Raw genomic sequence first — 23,748 nt, 5'->3', positions numbered from 1 at the left:
CTTATGATTACTATAAGGACTATGCTATAGAGCAGTGTTACTCAACCAAAGAGCCAAATTATTGAAAATACCAAGAAGAGCCACAATCTAAGAGGTGAAAAGAGGCAAAAACAGCTTGAAGTAGCAATAAAAAGAGGTTAAAGGTGGCAAAATGGTCAAAAAGCAGCAAAAATGTGTGAAAATGGGGAGAAAAAGTGGAAACATGGTCAGAAAGTAGCAAAAATTTGTGAGAAGTGACAAAAAATGAGTAGAAAGTAACTTAGATGGGCAAAAAGCAGTCAAGAGTGACAAAAAGCGTGTGCAAAAAAGAGGAAACAAGTGGTAAGTAATGGTAAAAGGTTGTTTAAATGGGCAAAAAGTGGCAAAAATGGTAATAAAAGGCCAAAAAATGGATAAAAGTGGCAAAAATAGGTCGCAAAAATGAGCAAAAAAAAAAAGGGAAAAAAGGGAGTTTTTATAATGAAAGGTAGCTTAAATGGGCAAAAAGGTGAAAAGGGGCAAAATGGGTATTTAATGGCATTATAACTGAATAAGAGGGAAAGGCAGATGTTTAAGGACATTTGCAAACCAAAATATCCAAAATATATTAATGTTAAAATGTTTAAAGATTAGACATAAATATTTGAAATGTTGTTTAATTTTTTTTTCAATTTGAATCATTTTTGTGGGTGGGGGTCCACCAAATGAATCATTTATTGTTAGGGGAGGCTCACGCTCACACACTTTGAAAACCCCTGGTCTAAGGGACAACAGTAAAGTCTTGGGATGTCCACCAATGATATTCTGAGGCTTCTATTTTGAATGTCCAAGTATTTCAACGAGTGCCACATAAAGGGTAACATTTTAGGGTGGGTTATGGATTTGCAAACCTTCATGGGAGTGCCTTCATGGCTGGGCTCCAAAAATCTCTCCCCTTGATCGGCGGCCTTGGACAGGAAACATCCTCAGTGTCACAGATGTGCATCATATGTTGGACTTCTTGTAAATTCATGTCAGGAAAGCAAAAAAAGACATACATTTTAAAAGAACTGCCCATATATTCCTGCATGTATACATAAAAAAGGCAGAAACACATAAATAACAAGCAGAGAGAGAGAAAAGCATACAGAAACAGGCACTGTGATTAAGATGAAGACATGAGAACAACGAGATGTCTCTCTGAGTGCATTATAAGAGAGCAGGAGAAGTCTATCAGGCTGAATTGACGGATCCTTTTATCAAGCATACATCAAAGCCTGTGATTCCACTAAAACAACCTTTATCATGTCATTATTAGTCTGAATCAGACACAGGAACTCACGGCTCCACTGCCTGCCTCGCGTCCAATGCTGCCCCCTATGCGCGCCATGGAGAATCGCCTCTGATGATCCGCTGTAACCTTCTACGGCAGCCAGGGGGCGCACTCATGTCACTAACCTTTCCCTCCGTCTCCCTCTCTCACTCCCCTCTCTCTCCCTCTACCAGGGGATGCCGGAGTCTAACCGCAGCTCTCGTCTCATTCATGCTGAGCGCTGCTCTCCTGTGCGCACGGAACTGCAGAGCCGAGCTTTGGAACCAGTGCTGCTGCTGCTGCTGTCTGACAGAAAGAGCCCGCCGGGATTAGAAATGTCTTCTACTGCAACTCTGACATCCTAAAAACCATGCAGATCTGGACGAAGACGGAGGGTGGATTGATAAGTAAGTACAGCCAAACTTTTTGTGCTTGTTAATCGCCTCCTCGCTGCTTTTTGGAGCCCTGTTTCTGCATCTGAAATGTTTGTGACATTCCCCGTACCTTCACTCCCATTTCCCGCTCCTTGTCCTCCGTCACACCTCACGCCCGACACCTCTCGTACCGTCTTCCTCTTCGGCACACATGGACCAGTTTGTGCTGCGGGAGAAATCGGGCGTTTTGTTTGATTTTTTTTTTTTTCTTGCGCTTCGTCACATCGCATGGCTCGTCTTGCGCACAAGTAAGGGAAGGAGGAAGACGCACGCGGAGGCTGCGGATCCCCAGAAATGACTGAACATCCCTGCTATCTTTGTGGTGGAATTGGTCAAGTTGTTGAAGGTGAAGCTTTGCCTGGTACATCACTGACAGGCAGCTGCGGATTTTGGATGCAAACTGGCAGAATGAAGCGGTCATGTGTGTTTTTTCTCCTGGTTGTCATGCCACAGCTTGAATGTTTGGGACATTTCAGTTCACAGGAGTATTAAAGGAATGTTGTCGCAATAATAGTGATGCCTTTAGGCTTGGTCATAAATTTCAGCCACAGTAAACCCTCTGCTTGGGCACACAAGAATGGCTGGTTATTATTGCAGCTTATGATTTGTGGCTGTTGGTTTAATTCTGTGAGATGAGGGAAGGACTGAACCCATGATCATCTTTGCATGCTCAGACACCAATTGAACTTACTTACGTTCACTGTGCGCGTGCACGTGCATATGTAGTCCATGCATACACCGTGATAGTGCGTGAACAGGGATGGGATTACTCCTTTTTATTGATACTGTTACTCCCTAAGGATCTGAGTCAGTATTGGTGCTGTTTTCAAATCTTTTCTAATATAGAAAAGTAGATGTAGATGTGCAAACTGTGTTTTTGACAGAGCTTCTAAAGGTAATTTACAATGCAGAGAAGACAAATTTTACCTCCAAGCATTTTCTTTTCTTCAAGCTCACCCTTACACTCATCCTGGTGATGCTTTATCATCGTTTTTACCATCATGCATTGTTAGTCAGCTTGCTTGTAGGGATGCACAGAATTATTGGCATGATAAATGCACCACAGATATCAGAACTGATATTTGCATCCATTTGGTCAAAGGTGTGAACAAGTTTGTGGAGTTTTAGACTGAAGCAACAGATCTACGCAGCTGAATTAGGGATGCATGATACAGATATTTAAATATGCATTCAAGATGTAAAATTTTAGTCCCTAAAAGAAACAAACTTAAGTCCTTAAAACCCACACTGCCCTCTTTGTGAATTGTCTCGAGTTGACTAAATACGAATTGGTGATGTACAAATAATAAGACTGATTGGTTAGTGACAGAAAATTTCCTTGGATAAAGACAAGATGAGCCTCACATGAAAACAAAGTGATATGTGCATGTTGAATGGATAAACCCTTATTAAAGAAGTCCTTGCATGTCTTTAATCACCAAAGACCTTTTTCTAAAGTATTTCAGCCGGTACAGATTGGTGACTGAGTCGAAGATCAGAGTCTTTTTGGTGCTTGAACTTCACAAAGACATGGCATCATCAAAGGGCGTCTACCCTGAGCGGCAGTGAGATCCATGGAGTCCAGACACTGGTGGCAGTGGTGTTCGCTGATTTGACGAAGGACTATGAAGACCAGGGTTCAGGAGATGATGTCTGTGGATCTAGCAGCAAAGAGGCCGACCACTCTGAGACTTCTAGGGTTGAAGGCTGATGATATCTTGAAGACTTGGCAATGATGAGGAAGTGGAGGGTTGCCTGCAACCACGCCACCAGTGGAGGAGAAAGCAACATTTTAAAAAGGACAGCAGTGATATAATAGGCCAACAGTGAAGAAGTGAAGCAGAGCTACTGGATAAATGTGACCAGGTGGTTATGACGTGACTGTGAGAGCGTTGAGGGATGGACTATTAAACCAGTGTGGAGAATTCCTGATTGAAGTTACACTAAGCTTCATTGAATAAGTGTGCATTATGATTTTAGTTAAAGGTGCAGTGTGTAATATTTAGCCTAGCACCATTTAGCTGAACAAACTTGGTAAAATAAAGCAAAACATTTCTAAGACGGTCTATCTAAATAAGTGTTTCGTCATCTAAATTCAAAAATAGCTATTTTGAAAAAACAACCCAGTATAAACCTTTAATTCATACATAGGGAGGGGCCCTCCATGGATGCCGCCATCTTGGATTTTTAATGTTTCCATGGTAACATAGAGGAAAAAAGGATAAATAAAGGTTTTGTATTGTATTGTATTGTATTCACATTACAGTAAAACATTAAATTCAACTGGTTGCCACAGTTTCCAGCAGAGAGATGCAATCTAGAACCCACTTCTAGATGTTGATATTCAGTTTTACACTCTGCGTTGGTAAAATGCATGTCCCTAAACTCAGGTCCCCCTCCAAGGGGGGTCCTGGACCCCAGATTGGGAAATAGTGGTTTAAGGAATGAGGATAGACAGTGAATAGACTTCAGCTGTTATTTACAGAAAATATAGGCCAATTTTAACAGCCAGTTTAATGGTTGTAAATATGTAAATATGCTAAAATGTGGGGAAAGCTTTCTAGGGCCCAGCCCATGGAGGTCAGCAAAATCATGATTTGATTTAAAGTCAAGCTGTGATAACTATATTTTATTTTTTTATCCTGGGTTAGGGTTAATAACTACTCAAAATGTAACCCCCCCCCCCCCCTTTAAATAGAATTTCCTTTTTATTGGAAATGTTAACACAAATGTTAACACTGTAGTTGATAATTAAGATAATAATGTCAGACTTCCTAGCTAAGCCATTATGTGCACAGACATCAGGGTGCCAGAAAGTTATGAAGCTGAGACAACTTTAATGGGAAAATTAGGTAGTCGTGAAAAGAGGCAAAAAATAGAAAAAAAAAAAAGAAAGAAAGAAAAAAGGGTAAAACTGGCCGAACAAAGGGGCAAACGGGGCAAAAAACTGGCATTACATTAGAAAAAAAAGGAAAATACTAGCAAAATGGGTTCAAAGTGGTAAAAAATTGGCAAAGCAGTAGCAGCAAAAGGTGAACTGCAGCAAAAATGAGTTAATAGTAGCAAAATTTGTTTAAAGTGGTGAAATAATTGGAACAAGTGAAAATAGAGTTACAGAAACATGAATTGCAGCAAAAATGGGATAATAGTAGCAAAAACTGACAAAAAGCAGCTAAAATAGGTTTAATGTGGTAAAAAAAAATGGCAGAAAGGGGCAAAATCCAGCAAAATTGCTCAGAGATTCAAAAATGGGTGCTAAGTAGCAAAAAAAGGGTTTACATTTGGCAAAAGGGTGACAAACAGCAAAAATAGGCCAATAGTGACAGAAAGAAGCAGCAGAAATGGGCAGAAAAGGTGTGGAAAGGGGTTAAAAGGTGGCATGAATAAAAATTCTAACATCAGAACCAAACAATAGCTTTATGCAGTCCAGCTCCTAAAGGAGGGAACTATTAGCTGGGATGAATGCCAGCACTAGCTAACATCATTGACAACTGGTCAGGGCCCATTCTCTAGGTTTTTCAGGGACCCAGCTGATTCTGTGGGCAGACCTGTCTGCAAATACTGATTTTATGCAGATAATACTGTGCATCCTTAAGCTGAAATGTTTTTCTTTCTTCATCCTCTGTCCTTCAACGTAATTGTACTTTAAGGGCTGAATGTTGCTGTTGTGTTCATCCTTCAACGTTTAAGTGTTTATGGGTTAAAGTTTTGGGTCTGAATTCCATTTTACATCGGTTTTGACATCTGTTTTGGATGTAATGAATATGTAGACATCAGCATGTCAGATGTCAATTAAAATCTGATATTGTGCATCCTTATGAGACAGCTTTTATCCTGCAGACTTCTACATTGGGTCACTATATAACGCAGGACTAACTACATAGTTGGATGGATTTTACCACACTTGCATTGCTCGAAGGACATCTGACTTGCAGCAGCACGAGGATTTTTTCATCTGTTTTTCCTTCTGTCGACGTTCGAAGATGCTGCATTTTTGGTTAAATTTGATGCACATGCTGGCATACGTCATACGCATGCTTGCAATTCAGTAATTTTCAGAACTTTCTATGACAGTTGTTTGTGCCTCTATAATTTCATTTAAATGATGTGACTCCACTTAAAACAAAATCTCACATTACAACGGTGGTTCTTGACCAAATCACAAATAAGATCAAGCCAAAATCTCAGGGGACACCGTATCCATATCCGTGCAAAATGGTCTCTTTAGCACATGCTGCAGTATCTTGTAGGCTCTCTTATCCAGGTCGTAGTTGTGCAACCTTGATGCCAACATGCTACTGGAGGTTTTAAAGACACTTAGCATCTTTGCACTGACTTGAACACCCTCTTGGAGGAGAGCTGAACCTCATCCATGTTTGTTTCCCCCTTTGGATTAAACTTTGGATGACAAGTTGGACCGTTCTGTATGTTCAGGCTTTGAAAAGTAGGGGATTGGCTCTCCATCACTGTATGTGAATGCGTACAGCTTTGTAATGTATGCAGCTCGGTGCCCATTTGTGCTAGTTTACTCACAAGATGTAAATGTTTAAAAGTGTGTGTAAGCGTGCATGATGTCTGACCTGTTGGTGAGTGTGTGCGTGCGTGCTCCTCTCCCGCCCACACTCAAGTGCACACACACAGCATCATCATTTTGGAGTAGCATCAACGTGCTCTGACAGTTTTGTGTCACCTTATGAATTTTTGACTTGAAATGCGTAGGTGAGGCAGACAGGCTGATTTGGAGAGACTACGGGCGCCGAGCCACCAGTTTGTCTGCCAAAGAAGCACATAGAAAAAAAAATCTCTTTAGGTTGTGTGAGAGAGAAGGAGAAGGAGAGAGAGAGAGAGAGAGAGAGAGAGTGTTCTCCTTGCATGCTCTGAATCTCCTCTCATCTCCCTCTCTCCTTTTTATCTCTCTCCCGGGTGAACTTGTGAGGATGAGTGTGAGATGATGTGGGAGCTGTGGAAGAGATGCAAAGAGATGTATGGGAGGGGGAGAAAGACTTCTCCCCCTCGCTGTTATGTGTGTGCCTGTGCTGGGACGCGTTGATAAGGCAGGAATCCTGAACATCACCTCCACTCTGGGGCTGAGGCGTGACATGCAAAGTGACTGCATGCATAGTTATGGTGACATAATGACTCGGGAACATATTAGTTCCTGTTTAACCTGCAGATACACTCTGTTTTCAAAGGTTTGAGCCTGAAATGAGTCAGAATCATAAGACCCCCGACGACAGCGCTGCTGCATGTGCTTTGAGCTGCCAGTAACCTAATTACCTAGTTTATTCTTGGAGTCTTTTATTATTAATTTGTTCTTAGAGGAGATCATCCTTTCCCCCCGCTCTCGATGGATCCACCTTTCTATGATTTAGAGACTTTATGTGGGTGTTTAGTCACATTTACAGGAAGATACGGAAAGGTTGACACTTCCCATGGCACAGAGTCATCTGGGGCGCTTGACTGCATACTTAAAAGAACTGAGTCCTACTTAATCCAGAAGTGTCTGATTAAATAGAGAAACTAAAGTGTAGCTGTGCTGTCTTATTGTTGTGTTAAGGGCTCAGAGATGCAGGTAAAAATGAGCAGGACTTGTTTAGACCTTGGAAACACTTAAATGATGCTTATTTAAAGCCTATTAGACTTTTTATTTTGGAGATGACAGCAAGTCCTGGAGTTGTGTTCACAAGTTTAATTTTCTATAAAATTAAATTTTACATGACATGCATTGCCATTTTCTCAGTAGAAGGATAAGATCAAAAAATGAGGGTGCAAAAAAAGCTAGAATTAAGGGGTGCTGGAGTGGTGTGATCTGTACAGATGGAGCAGGAATCAGTGAGGAGGATGACATATTTAAATGGGCTGTCATGTTGAAAGAAAGAAAGAGCTGTGATTGGCTGTGAGAGCTGGGAGACAATGATTAAATCAGCTGACGGTCAGCTGATCCACTTCCTGCATTAACACCATTTAATTTGGAAATAAGAGTTGCCGATTCGCATGGGATTAGAGTTACCTGCCGACCTACATTTGTGCTGGAATATGGTCTGGAATTTTTACTCTGCAAATTACAGACATGGTTGATTCCCATGGAGATGTCCTGCATCGTTATTACAAATGACCAGAGATCTCCAGGTAACACTAATCCTGTGGGAACTGTACTTTAGTCTGGTGCCTTGTATTTAGGAATTAGTCCTTTTGGGGGTGGTGATGAAATTGTCTCAACATAGGAAGGCATTTTCTGTCAGTGTTGGCATCTTTACATAACATCATGCACTCTTCTGCCACTTTATTAGGTACATCTGTTCAATTGCTTGATAATGCAAATAGCGAAGCAGCCAATCACATGGCATCAACTTAATGCATTTAAGCATGTAGACGTGGTCAAGAACACTTGCTGAAGTTCAAACCAAGCATCAGAATGGAGAAGAAAGGGAATTTAAGTGACTTTGAATGTGGCATGGTTGGTGATGCCAGACAGGCTGGTTTGAGTATTTCAGAAACTGCTTATCAACTGGGATTTTCATGCACAACCCTCTCTAGAGTTTACAGAGGATGGTCAGAAAAAAGGAAAATATCCAGTGAACGGTAGGGCTGGGCAATTGATCACAAATGAGATTAAATCGCAAAATGCCATGCTGCAATTTACAAATCACAAATGTTGCAGTATTGCTTCAATGTGACGTATGGCAAAATACTAGTTTAAAACATTCATTTTTTTGCAGTTGCAGAGATTTTATGCAAATTTTGCAAACAGTCAAGTGTCTTTTTTAATAGTTCAAAAAAAAAGTCCTTTTCATGTTTTATGTGTTTTTCTTTATTAAAACGAGTGACATGAAAACAAAAACCCCTATTAAATAAAGCAGTTGATATCAAAATTTCAATATGAGCAACAATAATTGCAATTAGATGTATTTTTTTCATTGTTCTGCCCTAGTTTATTCTGATATTTGGCGTACACAATATGAAAGCATGGATCCATCCTGCATTGTATCAACATTTAAGGCTAGTGGTGGTGGTGTAACGCCCTTAGTACCATTTGAGTATAGTTTAAGTGCCACAACCTACCTGAGTATTGATGCTGACCATGTCCATCCCTTTATGCCCACAGTGTACCCATCTTCTGATGGCTACTCCCAGCAGGATAATAAACCATTGCACAAAGCCCAAATCATCTCAAAGTGGTTTCTTGAGCATGACAATAAGTTCACTGTACACAGAACTCCATCCAATAGAGCACCTTTAGACTGCGGTTGAACAGGAGGTTCACATCATGGAAGTGCAGCTGACAAATCAACAACTGCGTGATGCTATCATGTCCATATTTCTGAGGAATGTTTCCAACATCTTGTTGAAACTATGGTAGAAGAATTAAGGCAGTTCTAAAGGCAAATGGGGCCCAACCCAGTACTAGCAATGTGTACCTAATGAAGTGGCTGGTGAGTGCATTTGCAACATAAAGCTGCTAATATCATGGTGATAACACAACATAATTTTCACTTGTATATTGGCTTATTTTAACCCATACATGATCAAATTCAGTCCTAACACAGTTCTTCATGAATGCATAAACCTCACCTGTGACTGCTTCATATCTTGAATAATCTGTAGTAGAGATCTTTGTCTTTTTCCTGTGCATGTTGTGTTGGTATTACAATCATGTTGCATCCACCATGTGCTGCATTGTGATTGTGTTTTGGTGATTGTGTGCATGCTTTTGGATCAGACTGGTTCCATAGCTTTGCTGTCAAATGAAAATGGTATTCCCGTTGATGCACTGTGATATGACTGCTGAGTTTATAAAGTGCTCTTTAGATGCGACTTCATTTAGTGCAGGCTGAAGTCTGTTCCTTCTGCAGCTCCTTTGACATTGAGTATTACGAGCCACATTATAAGTGAGAGAGGACTCTGTGGGCTCACTAGCAAGCCAAGCAGTAATGTGTATGTGTGTGCAGGGGGCTCAGGTGGGTGTGTGGGGGTTGGTATTGTGTCAGTTTCCCTCAGTGGCTCAGCGGCTCAGGCACCAGCTGAGCTGAGCACTGCAGACAATCGACTGTGCACCCTGCGGTCCGCCCGCGTTGAGCCTCAAATGCCTGCAATAAATAAAACCAAGGAGGAGCGATGGCAATAGAATGACAATAAAGCAGATTGACAAAGCAGTTTCAACTCGTTCCATCTGAGAAACACCCAGAGGAAGGGTGCACTATCATAACGTGTCCATAGGATGTAATGAAAATGGCATTTAGCTGAGGGTTTTTATTCAGAGTGCCTACATTTAAATGCTGCAGCGCCGGCCCCAGCGGGGGCTGAAGCAGCGATCCAGCAGTGTTAGTGCCACGCTCCCTGCCTGTTGAGCTGCTGAGGACTTGACTGCCAAGTAAGCTTATATCAGCCGGCAAAATACCAGTGAACCCCACCTCAGACACGAGTGTTTTAACCGCTTTTGATAGGCCATTTATCCTATCTAATCTTACAATCATGTAGAGCACATAACAGCGATAGATTAAACGAAACATTGAAGGAATGTTGTTATCAATCATCACGACAGTCTTTAAGACATTGTAAAGCTCTTTTGCTCCTTCTGTATCATGCATTACCTTTATTTAAGACAACAACACCAATGCTTGCCATTTTTTGTAGCACTCTTTTGCTGGCTTTGCCTTGGTTTATTTTGATTTTATGATGCTTTGTGTGCTATGTTGACCACTGTGTGGTCTGTTGTATTTGTATAAATACGTATTCTACCTGTTGGTTGAAAGGTTGGCATTATACTCTGTAGTTTTAATGTTTTGTACATCAGCAGGACTCCTGTTAAATCAGACTCTGTTGTCGGTTTTGACTATATAGGTAAAGGGACGAGTACAAAGTTTGACTCCAGGTGTCACTGTGTTTTTTATTCATACATCTCATTGAAAAAGAGTCTTTCTTAATTACCTCCCTACAGATTGTTTCACTGCAGCCTCCACCTGCAGGCTGCTCTTTGAAATCCTATATTTAAAATCACACAATGGTAAATCCTTTCACTTTTGTTGTAATGACCTCAACACGAGCGTTGGTGATGCTGCAGCAGAGGAGCCAATTTGTCTTGTTTTTAGCTTCTATTTCTGATGAGCCAGTGACAAAGTGTTCACAACATCCAATTTCTGTCTGAACAAAACAGACGGAGAGAAAGAGGCTGTAGAAAAAAGAGGGAGAGAGAGAGATGGAGCGATGGAGCTTTTAAGTTACCCGCATCTTTTTGATGCAGCCTCTGCAGTGAAAGGCCGAGGCAGATCAAACAGGGCAGGCAGATTGAAATAGTTTCTCTTGTAAGGAGGAAGAGACGCTCAGACGCAGCACAGATGTGACAGGTAACCACAAGACGGAGGTGGCAGACGCTTTTACACGCTGACTGATTGCAAACATTCTCTTTCCCAGTTCAAAATAAGACTTGCAAGGATCTTTGTGATAGTCGTTAGCATTGAGTTTGGTATTTTAAAGTGAGACGGAGCAGGGGGTGGGTGTATGGGGGAGTTATTTCCTATCCTAGTGTGAGCAAGGATAATTCTGCCGTTGTTTTGTCAGCAATTAAAAGAATTTCAGCAACCCATTTTCCTCTGCTGCAAACATACAGCTTGTGTTTGTTGTCCCAAATGGCCAATTTCTGCCTTATGTTCTGTGCTGTCTGAACAGTTGAGGCAGCAAAATAATCAGTGTGTGTTTGTGTGTGTAGCTGAAAAAAAAAGCAGTATTAGTGAACTTTTCTTTCTGTTTCCTGTTCTTCTTCAACATTAGTCCAATCAGCAACTATCCATATTTCTTACACACATCCTCCCTCCCTCCTGGAGTATTTTTAGAGCCAGGCCGAGGTCAAAGTTGAGTGCATCGTTCTTGTTTTTTCCGTACATGGCTCTCTGATGCTGATCTGTCTTCTGTTACATGTAGGGTTGGTCAGACTTTCCCAAGGCTTTGTGGAGGTGTTGGAGGGAGGAACAAGTAGAAAGAAATGTTGGAATAAATGGGTAAAAGGCCAAAAATTGGACAGGAGAAAAAAAGGGTGAGCTTTTAAAGTAGTGACAACAGCGTAATTTGAGTTTGCACCAGATTTAAGCCAAAAAGATTTAAAATGATACTTCATATGGATTTCTGAGAGGAAAAGTTTTGATCTGTCTTGTTCAGCTTAAATTTCCCCCTAGGCGATGCTATGTAAAGCCCTTTGAGGTGAAGCCTCTTTTTACCACCTCTGTGCCGTCTGAGAGGAAACTCTTTGAATGTTTGACAGTCTCTTCACTGAGGTTTCTTGGTCATGATGTCAAACTAAACCTGCACTGAGGGCTTACCTTAAACCACAGGTTCTCAAGTGGTCCATCCGTGGGACCTGCCACTGCTTCCTTAATGAGAGGCTCTTCTCACTCAAAGGTAGGGATGAAACAGTTACAGCTTTTATTAGGGCTGTACGATTTGCAAAAATAATCTAATTGCGATTTTCCCCCAATATTGCGATTGCAATTTAATATGCAATCATTATTAGGTTCCTCATCGTATGTATTTTTCAACAAATTCAAGCAATAAATCATTCTATATTATGACCTACATTCAGTAAAGAACATGCTCATGGTTCATGGTACCATTTTATATATATATATATATATATATATATATATATATATATATATATACAGTTTTACTTGGCAAGCAGCATTCTGTGTCTTTCCAGGGAGCACATTTTTAGAAACCCCAATATGGACAAAAACATTTATGACAATGTGCACTTAAAACGATTTAATTATTTAAAGACAGCAAATTGTATTGAGAATACTCACAATGCTGGGAGGAATAGAGGAATATTCACCGTCTGCCATGACTTCCAGTCGTCCAGTGAGACCATGGGTGAGACTGTCAGTGCATCTGTTGGCAACAGCAGACAATGCTTCTACCATGACAGTCCACCCGTAGCAAAGCCAATGCTTTGCCTCACCGTGTTTCCACCCCACCCGGGAGGGAGTATGGTGAATGACGTGGTGGGGGGCACATGGGGACGGATCCAGGAATTTTCTAAAGGATTCTTCACTATTGGGAGATAGGGCTAATGGCGGAGGTCTGCGCTCTCCAAGTGCTTTTCTAGTTCTTGACTTGAATAAGATAAACACATACATGAAGAAGAAAAGTAGGATTTTAGTTTAAAAAATACACAAAATAAACTCGTTTGCATATCGTGTAGAGCATAAAACATCTGCAAAAATTGTATCTGGTATTTTGACACATTTCAGGTTAAATAAATGTTGCACTGTCTACAATTTGAATATTGCAGCAGGTCATATTGTGATTTAATCTATTTGCAATTAAGCCCTATTTTATAGCGGATAGCAGCCACACTTACCAGCATTACTAACGCTAAGATTGGCGGATAAATACTGCCATATTTGTTTTGGGTTTTTTGTAATTGTTCGGACATATTCGTCATGGGACTACGTGCACCAAACTGTGTTTGGGATGAATACAAAAACCGTTACACCCCTAGCAGCAGTTATAGGAACAAGTCGTGTGTTTCAGTCTCTCCAGAAGCATGACTGTAGAGGTGTCCTACCTGACCTTGACTCCTTTTATGAGGATGGTAAAGAAGAGCAGAGAGAGCGGAGGATGAGGAGGATAAGAGAGGTGTGTGATGGTGAGAGGTCAGTGAAAGTGTTATCACACTACATGCTCTCCTCTCTCTGCCTGTTGCTGAGACTCTCTGAAGGAGGGAGGGGAACAGAGCGGATGTAAGAGGATGAAGAAAACTGGAATGTTGTTGGGGTGAAAAGTTTAAAGGAAAGGCAGCGACAGATGTTACAATTCTGTCCAACTTTAGTGCAAGTTATAAACAAGTCTGGAGCTGAAACATTGAACTTCACACCAAACACATTTATGAAGAGCAAAACGTCTGACAACCTGCAACAGCATTAAAAGGATGTCGTTTCTTTAGTGTCCTCTTTTACTGCAGGATCGCTCTGTTCAAACATGAACAAACAGAGAAATAATCCAAGCAGACGTGTTGGAATCCAACAAAAACTTCACACACAAAGCTTGCTTTATTTTCACTCTGGCCTCTGTTAACTACAAAAAACCAACACCAGAGCAACTAGATAGTAGAGTCATGGAGAAAACCACTGAGGAAAGGTTTGAAAGAGTGAGAAATGAGAGGAAGAAGACAGGAGAGGCAGTGTCCGTGTTCCTGACAATGTGACTCAGATGAGACGGCTCAGGAGGAGGAGGAGGAGGAGGAGCGGGTGGGAAGGAGACAAAGGCACTGAAGATGGGGTTGTGCAATGCAAATTGTGGTCTTTCTGGAAGTGATTAGGCATTTAGAGGCGAAGTATTTAGAAAGTTGCAGCGTGGTAAACCAATACAAGTGAATCACTCAGTGCTTTCACTGTGTTGTCTCTTTAGATTTTGATGACTGGGGTCCAGAGAGTTCTTCATCTTATTGTTTTAGGAAAGTACAGAAAGTTACAATGGACTGACCAGATTCCATATCTGTCTTCAGGTAGATTAGTCTTGCAAAGCTGAAAAGTCTCATCTCAGTTAGAGAACGATCTGACCAATCAGAGTCATTCATGTACATTAACATCTCCTGAATTGCACAGGTTTTTTTTTTCACCATTCACAAAATATCTCCACACAGCACTTCTAGAGTGTTTAGGTGTCGTTATTGTTTGCTTGTTGCTCTGCTGTCAACGCCTCCATCTTTGTAAAACTGACTGCATCATTGCCTTTACTTACAAGAGGGCACACAGGGGTCAAGTTAGAGCGCCCTCTGCTGAATCGAAAGGCAAGCTACATCAGGTGGCGTGGAGCACTGGTAGATTCTGTATTTTGACTTTGAACGCTCATTAAAGTTCAAATATGAACTTTCACCCGCAGGTTTTTTTTTTGTTGTGATCAATTTTTTTATTAGATTTTAACAAATATACAATATACAACAGAAATAATATCAATATGAAACACACAGAAAATAAGCATATATGAGGTTGCGCTGGTGTGAATGAATGTTTGAGGTCGTTTTCACACTTGATAGTCCGGGGGGACTTTCTTGCAGTGTGGTTTCCATTCATATTGCCCTTGGTCAAACAACCCAACCCATAAGTTTGTGGCAGTGTAGTCCCAAACAAAGAGTGGCGAAGAAGAAAAGGAGACGTAGAAGAAGACAAAACTGAAAATCCATCTCCTTCAGCCAGTCTTTTTTCCCCACATAAACAAAGAAACAACACCACATTCATGCTGTGTTGGAATTTCTTCTTTTGCTTTGGTGCATTATGAGCAGACAGTGAGACAGCGAGCGAGATGAATGACTCACTACCGGAGAAAATGTGATTACAATAACATTGTAAATACAGAAATAATCAATAACCTTCTGATGGATCATGGAGAGACATTAGCATTACTTTCAGTCTGTTTCTTAAACCGATAACTTTTTAAAATTAAGTTTGGTGTGAAAAAAATCAGATATTGAAAATTTTTTAACATATCGCCCAGTCCTACTGGGAGCTTTTCAAAATAAAAGCATTCTGTACGAATGGAGGACGTCTCAGAAAAATGCTAAACCAGGCTTTTACTTTGAAAAGCACAAATTGCATAAATACTCGTACTGTTTATCTGTCCTGTGACGTATTGCACTGGTGTGGAAACCGAAAGCTTCATAGTAGAGGAAGTTTAAAGAAAAGTTTTATTAACCCTTAGAGATGACGTTGCACGGATCCTTGCAGCAGGCACACCCCTTTATAGATCACTCGGTTATGTTTGAACTGTAAGTCTTGGGCACTTAATTGTTTTTTAATCTGAAAGCGCTGCGTTGTGGCTTTCTAACTATGTTCTCCATGCATTTGTAGTTCTTGCAGATCATTTTCTAGTGAGTCATGAACTTGTCTGACTTTCTAGGGTCTCTGAGGACAGTGTTGTCATATAAAGCAAGAACTGACAAGTTTATAAAAATGTTAATAACCTTTCAGGTATAAGCCACAGACACTTACTTATTTAGCTTTCCTCTGAAAGCCAACCTTCTTGTCGTTCCTTTGCTACCCTCAATGTCTCTGTAGCCCTTAGGGCACTGTTCTAGGGAGCTTTTGGGGGGGGTCTTTGAAGATTGAATCCACATTGTTAGATCAGATAATAAGTGTCTTTTTATCCATTTTTAATCCATTTTCAATCACTTACTTCAGCTTTCTAACCAGGGCATTGCCATATTGTTTACCTCAATGCATTGTGGGAGGGGCAGTTGACCAGTTGCGTCTCTACTCTTTTGAAAATGGCACAAATAAATCTAACTACAAAAAAAAAAAGCATGTATTTTGAAAACCGTTAGTCACAGAAAAAAAATCTCAGTTTGAAATTCAGATTTCTTTTTTTTCTGTCTTTAGAGTCCTACAACTTTTTTAAAATTCAAGTGACATTACTGTGTTAGATATATTCTTAAAGCCCAGGTTGTCCTGAAATAAAGGATGTATAGAGCTTGAGTGTGCACCACAGGGTTGATGTTTTACAAGGTTTCTAAGACAAAAAGTCCAGACGAGACATGATGGTGAAAAAAATAGCTGTGAGCTCTGAGGGTTGAACAGACGCATTTTAGCTTTTCGCCTTCATCAGGGTCATTGAGAAACAAATGCAAACATATTCTACCAATATGGACGTTCATATCTGCTACAACAAGGTAAATATGGCTCTTTATTCATTATTTTCCTATTTTGGCCATGCAGGGGTGCAATTACATGCAAGCGAACTGTAAATCAAGCCAAGTGCCAGGATGTGCGTCAAACACTCCTAGTCTGAAACGGCCGTCAGAAAGTAGCAAACTTCTGATTTGAATTAGGAATTAGTGTTCATAGTCTCTTTGGATCGTTTCAAATCTTCTGCACAACCACATGATTTTACTTCGGTGAATTTGAGTCCCATTTAGAGAAAAACGGTCGATCAATAAAGGTATGTTTAAGGGTGAGATAGACCTGCAGCCTTTACCTGCTGTAAAAGTTGGCTCAGACACTCAGAAGTATGGTTTATAGTGTATTTTAGTATGCTTAAAATCAGGATGTAACTTCACTGTCATTGGAGCGTCAGCTCAGGCTGACTCAACTGTTTGGTTTCTCCTGCTGTGAAAAATGAAACAATCCAGAGTTCAGTCTTTCTCCTCGCTATGGGACCAAACAAAGCTCCCCAGGAGCTCTGAAAATATTCAACTCCCTCAGTATCAACTCTGAAACAAAAGAAATGGACCAGAACAAACAAAAAGCAGCGTTTGTATGATTAGTGTTTCATCACACTGCCAACTGAAACTATTCGCCAGCTGGGGACAGTATGAGGTAAACAGAAAGTGCCACAGATCCCGTGTTTTAAACATTTGGTAGAAAGATCTCTGGCAGGTCCTGCTTTGCCCCCCCAGCTGTGAGCGGGCCGCAGTGAAATGACAGGAATGACAGGCACTGTGGAAACGCTGAGTCAGGGAGAACAATGACACTCCTCCGATCATCGGCGGCACGCTCACGCAGAGAGGCCCGTCTCATTTTATTGAGTGCTTAGTCAAACACAAAGCTGCACATGTGACGCTCGCTCTCAGAGTGGGATCAGAGAAGGATGTGTCCTCTCATGTGCCTCTTATCATGTCTCCTCCAGGTTCAGCGTTTTCCTCAAGGACGAGAAAGGCAAGTGTTTGTGCCGCATCCATAAGCATATAGAAAGCTGGCGTTTGATTAATTGGGCTTTAAGTGTTTAATTGATCCTCCACCAAACTGGGCATCATTGCTGTCAATGTCTTTCTGCAGGTTTAAGCCTCTGAATCCCTCTGCTATGCGTCAGAAACCCTCGGTGAACATTCATCTTGCAATAGATTTGAGCAGGAAGGAGAAGTACGGTACACTTGTGCTCGGCTCCTGCTTGTAGGTAACTGGATTTAGCTTTGTAGTGACGAATGAACTTCCTGCTCCAGTTGAGAAATGAACTTTCTCTGCTCGGCTTTCAGCCCCAGAGAGTGAGGTTCTGCCAATCCAGCCCCGTTCCCCTTCTTCTATTTGTCTTTTTATGCGATTCTGTCGGCTGTAAACTCCCCAGCTCTCCGTCTGAGAGAAGGATACGGCTGATAAGACACAGAAACGATGTAGTGTTGATAGTAAATGCCTCCACTCCCCCACGACAAAGTAAACCGGCGGGTCAAAAACATGTTGAAATCCATTTAAGGCACCTGGAGGTTTCCTGTGCGAAAGCGGCGGTGCTCAGGCATCTCCTCGGCCGTCGAAATTGCTCCGCGTATCGCCACCTTTATAGGGTGGTGATGCATGGGAAACCATTTTAAGGCAACGCAGACGGGTAATTTAGCTTTTAACAGACGCTGAGGGTTGCAAATGGAGCAAAAATTGGAGAGAAAGTGTTGAGTTTGGTGGAAGCAGCAGCGACACAATCACAGAAGAAGCCTTTGTCTAGTGAGATGAATTTACTCAATAACCTCTTCCTAATGGGGCTGTCTTTTATTTTCTGTTTTTGTGCCTATCTCTCTTTCTCACTCCTATCTTCACAGCTTAGGTTTGTGCGCTATTATTCAGTCTGTTATTCTTCCCCTGTCTCTTTATTCCCTCTCTGCCTCGCTGTCTCCCTTTTTTCTTATCCAGCAGGATATTTACACAGCTCTGAAGGCCTAAAAGGAATCTGTGAATTAATTTAACCCCATGAAATGATATTGAAGGGTATGTTTATTTAAGTCATTTTTGAAAACATTTTTACCAGGCGGTGCTTTTTTACTTTTGTCCACTTTTCAATGTAAACATTAAGGCTCTTTTTATCTGCTTTCAAAAATGTTGTGCTTTCATAGGAATGCTGGCTTCCCCCTTTTTTTAACAGATGCAGGATTTTAGATTTTTGTATTTATCAGGAATAATAATATATGCATTATAAGGGATTTACCATTTGAAAGTCATGAGTAATAGAAGGAAACTGATTTTTTTCATACATGGACTAGATTGGACATCTTGGGTTGTAAGCATGATGCTAGTACATAATGAGCTAGCAGATGTAGCATTTCAACAGTGGTAATTTTAATCGAAATTTCAGACCTGGACGATTATGGTCCCACTGTGAGGTGCGTCTTCCTCTCTGGCTATGTTCCTACCCCCACACTCCTACCTAATGCCAACAATACCGTCTGATTGATCAGATGTAGTGATGCACCAATGCATCGGTGGAACAAAGGCGGCGACCTTTCAGCAAAAATGTGATTTGTGCCGATGACAGTAGCCGATATAAGTGGAAAACAGGCGGATCTAGTGTGCATGCTGCTGTAAGAGAAAATGTAAAAATATGAGAAAAGCAATAAGAGACAGCAATTTGACAAGTTTTTGCTGCAGCACCCTCCTGCAGGCAGTCCAGATCAGCAGTGTGCGGCGTCTCTGATGTGGTTGAAATCAGACAACTTGAGCCAGCATTGTTCCGATGCGTTACCAGTTAGGGCTTAACGATTTTGGAAAATAATCTAATTGCGGTTTTAATCCCCAATATTGCAATTGCGATTTGATATGCTATTATTCCTTAACTTCCTTTTATTTCTAAACAAGGGCTGAGCAATTCTTTAAAAGTGTCAAATTCTGATGATTTTAAGCTCATATTGCAAATTGGATATGAATTGTTGTATTGGTTTCTGTCATTCTTTTATTTAATAATAAAGTATAAAAATGAGGATTTTAATGTAGACAATTCTAAAAAAAATGGCACCTGAATGATTGTATATGTCATGCATAGTATCTCTGCTGCAAAAAAAATTGCAGTGTATCGATTAATCAATATTTTTACCCACTCCTACTTTGTGCCGGTCTGTCAGCCAATGGCAGGCTGTTCTGTCATCACATCATGCTGCCTGCATAGAGCCCAGCAGAGAGATAGAGAGCCTGTGATGCAGCCCCCTGCATTATTGTTATTTTAATATTTAGCAGCAAACCCAATAATCAGCAGAAAAACAACTTTAGGGTCTCAGAGATGCTGTACATTATGGTTTTATGTGTTGAGCCATGTTCTGAGTCAAATATAGGTCTAAAATAGTTTGCTCATCTGCACAGTCAGTCTAGAAAGTTCACACTGGTATTAGATTAGTACTCAGTATCAGCTGATAGCCAACACCTTGGTATCAGAATTGGTATTGGAACGTCCCTAGAAACAACAGGATACTGCTATATCAGTGGCTGTAAGCAGAAGACAAACAAACAGAGTCTGATCCACTTTTCTGCATCACTTAATTATTAAAGCCTCAGTATTTTGATGAGAACGTTTAAACACACAAGCACAGCTCGACGTACAGCTGATTGGCCAGCGGTCCTGCAGACGGGCTGCTTATCAGATCCTGAATGAGAGGAGAAGGAGACTGAGCTGCAACAAGACAGAGATCCTACTCTGTGGTTGAATTTGTCTCCTCTAAAGTAGTAAAGAACAGAATTACACTGTTGTTCAACAAGAAAAATTATTCTTGGTCCCTGGACTAGATGAGGCAGTTAACAATCACAAAACTCGGCCCTGATTTTTTTTTTACAACCGGTACATCACTAATTAGATGTCATACCAGCACTAGCTGATCAACGATGAGGCCTGAGGGCCTCTGACAGAGTCTCTACAGCGTCGGACTATTATGTCTGTAAAGCTTCATCAGCCATCTTGGATACTGTTTCTTCTTCTCTCCTGAGAACCCTCTTTCCCCAGCTCTCTCTACACTGAAAACGCCCCGCTGTGAGGGACATGTGTGATTAGGAAACCCAGGAAGAATTCAGGAGCTGTCTGTCCTAATGCATGTGTGAAAACAGCTCCTGATCCTACTTCCCCCTCTATCTGGAGCTCTTCATGTGTTTTTGTACTCATAGCTCATGAATCTCTCTCTGTCTGACTACTACTGTTGGTTTTAGAGATCTCAGCAGACTGACTAGAGGAGGCTTTGCTGCAGGCAGCTTCTTCTCCCTAATGAGAGAAATGGAGCTATTTCTCTGCATAAACACTCTTTTACACTCTTCGTCTTGGTTGTGTATGTTGGTGCACATGTGCGTTCCTTGCAGCGTTTGCCTGCGTGTGCTCGTGTGGTTTAGAGTTTGAGTGTTTATGTGTGTGGTTTTGTGAAATTGGTCGGATGAAATATTACGAGTGTGTTTGAGTCAGCGTGTTTTGTATGTAGCTATGGGGTTTGTTTTTTAGCATTTATGTGTGTGAGAGTTTTATTCCTCACACAGTTTCAAATTCTTTCCTCTTGTGAAACCGAGGAAACTGAACAGTTTATATGGCTGCTGAACACAACACAACGCTTCATTTTCCCACTGTGGGCTGATGTAGTCGACTAGTTTTCCCTGGAATTCAGCTCTACGTGGAGGTATTTCATAGATACCTGCATGCTTGTGTCTTTTTTGGTCTGTTCTGTACAGTGCATTAAGTGAAGAAGTGGTGGAACCCTTGTATAAGCCAAGAGGACAGACTGGTAATGTATATAGAGATGCCTCGATTGATCAGCACCAGTCATTATCATCTAGTTCTCATTAAAACTCATGACCACTGGATCACAGTGCTGAAAGAAGCACTGTATTTGTGGTGAAGTATAATCATACAACTGCCAGCTAACAAGTATTAAGCTCATCAAAGCTGTCAGTCAAATTAATGAGTATTGATAAAGACTATAAAAAGACTTTTTTTATTTTTATTGCAGTTAATCTTAAGTACAAAACCTGTCACAAGACACTCTTACAGTGCCTTCCCTAGCACACACTGGCAGCAACGTGTAAGCGGTCAAACCCCCCACCAGCCACCGCTGGTTCAGGCGCTTAATCCCAGAAGCTAGACCTGTCTCTGGGCTCACCTTCCTGCCTCACTGGGTCAGTGGAGAACCAATGGAAGTCACCGGAGAGTCAGCTGAGGCCTCGCTCTTATTCTACACCTCGAACAGAAGTTGGCGCTAAACTTTCTTCTTCTGTGCTCTGAAACAGAGCTGCTACTCTGCATTAAGATGGATAAAAACAGCTGTTTACTCAAGAAAACATTCCACCATGTTGGAAAAAGAGAAGTGCCGTAAAGTGATGTGACCCATCAGGTCCAGGTGCATCTGGCTGCTGCTGCTTTGGGTGTGTCTATGGAAAATAACGAGGATGATCATTTGGAACTGCATCGGTGTTTTGGACTTAATAATTTATACCCCCAGTCTAAGTGTCTTAATTAGCTGTTGGTCAAACTGGTTCTGCCAAAGGCGCTTCAGTGCTTCTTGGCTAATTCAGCAACTCTGTAAAAGTTCTCTGAAGTGATAAAAGCCTTTTTCTTCCAAATAATGTTCCCCTATTTGGGGAATTATCAAAGGTTTTTTCTAAAATTTGTCAGGCAAACACTAATCAGCCACTTTGTGCATTTGAAATTTGTTTTCTTTTTTGTTTTGGGCAAGATATCAAATGACTCATTTAAGTTTAGACAGTAATTTGCAAATGGTTGTGGCCCTAATTTCATTCAGAAATGTCATTAATATTTTGATTCACAAAAATAAAGCAAAGATGATTCTGCATCTGTGTGCTGTTCCAGTGGGAATAACCTTTTAGAGTATGTGGCTGAAATCAATCTCTACTTTCTGCTCAGACATCATAATAATTAGCACATTACCAGCAGGACTGTGCGACTGAGTTGTGTGTCATTTAGCCTTTGGGTGTAGATGCCACATCCGTTTCACTGTCACCGAGTACGATGAGTCTATTCCACACATGTGTGATGTTTTGCCGCAGCTGCTGTGGGGATTACTCTCCAGGCGACACATAGAGGCAGAATAAAAAGCATGAAAGTGTGTGAATTGACCATAAAGCTGTGCCACTCTGAGGGGATTAGAAGGGGTTAAACTGCAGGGCGCGATAAAAGACTGGCATTTCTCTGTCACACATTTAGACCTCCGCTGTGCACGAGTTAGTGTGTATGTGAGAGAGAGAGAGAGATGTTTTACCAGCCTGACCTACACTCGCCATGTTGTCATGCTTGTAGACGTGTGCTCGTGTGGGTTTGAGTGTGTGGATGTAGGAGCATATGTGTTCTGAGAGAGAGTGTGTGAATGACCTATAACTACCATGGGGCAGCGAGGCAGTTCCAGAGCGGAGCAGCAGGGGATTACTGATGGGTTTTTCTCTGCATGCTGATGCTCAGGAGCGGGGAAAAAACATGTTGCATGGAGAGAAATACAGAGAGGAGGGATTGGAGAGATGGAGAGAGTGAGAGAGGGAGAAATCACTGCTCATGGTGCACTTTAAGAGTGACTTAGAGGCTGTTTGGGTTGTAACATACTGCAGGAAAACAGAGCAACACCTCAGTTCATTATCTGAACTCTATACACTGGTGTTTTAACAGCCCTGGTGTTTGTCATGTGACAAAACAGATAATATAAATCACCCTGAGTAATGTAATAAATGCCTGCACGACTTTTTTAGCGTGCAGAGTTCACTTATTCCAGACCTTTCCTAGGCCATTTTTCCCTCCATACATTTCATTTTAATGGAGTTTTTTATGAATCAGTCTTCTGGGTATTAAGATTTAAATGTCAATTTAGCTGTGATACATTTTTATGGCTACTATAAACAAATGAAAGATAGATTATGGCCCTTTAGAGATTGCAATCCTGCAAAAGCAAGGTCAAAAAGTTCTGCCATCATTAGGCTCACTTACACATGGCGTCTGCAGTATTGTGGCCCAGTCTGGGATTTAATGTTTTTTTTTTATTTGACAATATATCAACTTAAAGAGATAAATCGATATATTTTGAAATGGGATGACAAAAGGACTGAAGATATATTTTTTGTTTGTACTGCAGGATTCTTGTTTTTATGACTAATCTTCAGTAAAAGTCTGAATGGTATCAGTCAGACAACTGAGCACTGTGCATGCAGACTCTGTGTGTCTCCTGCATGTGAACATGTTCAGGTTACAGGTGACGCTGCTCCCGTTAAAGATCCACCAGCATTACACAGGCAGACTCTGAAATATACACGGCCACTCTGAGCAGCATCAGTAAGGTTGCAGCCTAATGCTGCTATCATTTAAATTCATTTCTTGTCATTTATCTACACTCAG

At 41.2% G+C, this 23,748-nt stretch overlaps 1 protein-coding gene across 2 annotated transcripts in view; it reads left to right on the top strand.

Annotated features, from left to right (window-relative positions):
- The first annotated feature begins 1,516 nt into the window (after nt 1-1,516).
- Nucleotides 1,517-23,748, top strand: part of LOC121517494 (plexin-A1-like) — a 503,338-nt gene continuing 481,106 nt past the window's right edge. For both annotated transcript variants that reach the window (XM_041799311.1, XM_041799310.1), the window contains exon 1: nt 1,517-1,677. The gene's annotated coding sequence lies outside the window, so the exon portion shown is untranslated. The remainder of the gene's footprint in view (nt 1,678-23,748) is intronic.

The sequence above is a fragment of the Cheilinus undulatus genome, linkage group 11, assembly GCF_018320785.1.
Source record: "Cheilinus undulatus linkage group 11, ASM1832078v1, whole genome shotgun sequence".
Classification (NCBI taxonomy): Eukaryota; Metazoa; Chordata; class Actinopteri; order Labriformes; family Labridae; genus Cheilinus; species Cheilinus undulatus.
The sequence above is the reverse complement of the archived record's forward strand: the minus strand, read 5'-3'. Positions and strand labels throughout refer to the sequence as shown.